The sequence below is a fragment of the Echinops telfairi genome, unplaced genomic scaffold (genome assembly GCF_000313985.2).
Source record: "Echinops telfairi isolate 266 unplaced genomic scaffold, ASM31398v2 ScPeMD7_5;HRSCAF=22, whole genome shotgun sequence".
NCBI lineage: Eukaryota > Metazoa > Chordata > Mammalia > Afrosoricida > Tenrecidae > Echinops > Echinops telfairi.
Genome location: NW_022103901.1, coordinates 32,465,513 through 32,467,132, shown reverse-complemented (window position 1 = coordinate 32,467,132; position 1,620 = coordinate 32,465,513).

Here is a 1,620-nt window from a genome sequence, read left to right as displayed (position 1 = left end):
GGATGATGGGCTGAAATACACAACAATGATGGTGCCATAGAAGAGGGACACCACAGCCAGGTGGGAGCCACAGGTGGAGAAGGTGTTCCATTTTCCTTTTACACATGGGACTCTCAGGATGTATGAGATGAGGATGTGTACCAACGGGTCATCATTATCAAGGCCCCTCAGTAAGAATCCTCATGTCATTGGGGTGTATGTCAGAGCAGGAGAGTTTCATGGAAGAGTCAAACATCACAGAAGAAATTGGGGATTGAACCATCAGCAAGTCCATATATTTGGCTAGGGATACAACAATGTAAAGGTGAAACTGAGGTACAGGGAGACAGAAAGACATAACTGACAGGACAAGGGAGAGCAGAAACAGAAATAACTTTATGAGGGGTGAGCTCCTGGATGAGGTTCCCTGACCTAGGCCAACAGGTCGGGGAAGTCATGCTCAGCAGCTGGGGGTGCAGGTTTTGAAAGGGGTGGTGAGGAACGTATGGCAATGATGATAATTAGCATATGGGGTCTAGACACTCTGAGAATTGCTTGTCAATTCCTTATGGCTTTCTTTGAGCCCAGAGCATCTGATTTCACCAGTTATCTTATCTGGTGCAGTCTACTGCTGACCTTTGAGGATGCGCAGGAAAGCATGTGCAGGGCTCTGACCTACTTCAGCTTAGTTCAAACAATTCAGCTTCTTTAGTGACAAAGGAGCATTAATATCTGATCTGACTACTTCCTGCTGGTATGGGGCAACGGGGGTGGGGACGGGGGAAGCTGTGGGCTGGAATGGTCTGGCCCAGCATTGGCAGGTAGGGGGCTGTAAGGATGTAACAAGAGTTGGTTAGCAGTTAGATTGGATATGTCTTTCATTCGTTCTTAAAGGAACTTAAAAAGACAAGGGGTTTAAAGTAACAGCAAGCAAATTATTACCAGGGGTCCTACCAGGGGCATGACCCAGGACATAAGGGTGTTTTTGAACCAGGGGGTGGTTGCTGCGTTGACCCAGTAGTGACTTTTGAACTCATTGGCCACGATTTTTAACACTTTTACCTTTTGCTCAACCACCCCCGACTCATTAATACAGTAGCAACACGTTTTCCTAGAAACATGTGTGTACTTCTCTTGTCAGCTGTTAACAGATCCAATGCACAATGGTTCTGAAGGGTTTTATGTGTCAGGGATGTAAGCTGTTGCTGTAAGGAGGTGAGACACTGAGGTGGAGTCTATGACTAGCTGGAGTTGTTTGTTAGAGTTTTGTGTTTGGAGCATGCTGTGCTTTAAGGCTCTACTAGAAATCTCTGCCACTGCCAGGGAGGAGGTAAAACTAAGGTTTACCAGGACAGGTAGGAATACAGCTATGCTTTGCCTTACTAGCCCTGATTTATTATCATGATAACAGCACTCTTGAGCTGTCGCTGCAGAGAGGCTAGAGAGACCGGGATAGATTAGGAATTCTGCTCTTCTCAACCTTTGGGTGGGGAGTAACCATGATAATTCATACTGACCATATAGGATGAGCTGAAGAACTACATACAGTAACTGGAAAACAAGGTCCTTCTGTGGACAAATTTACACATTTAGTTATTTGCTTTGCCGAAGTTGGGGGTTGGAGGTCCTTTATGAGCCAGC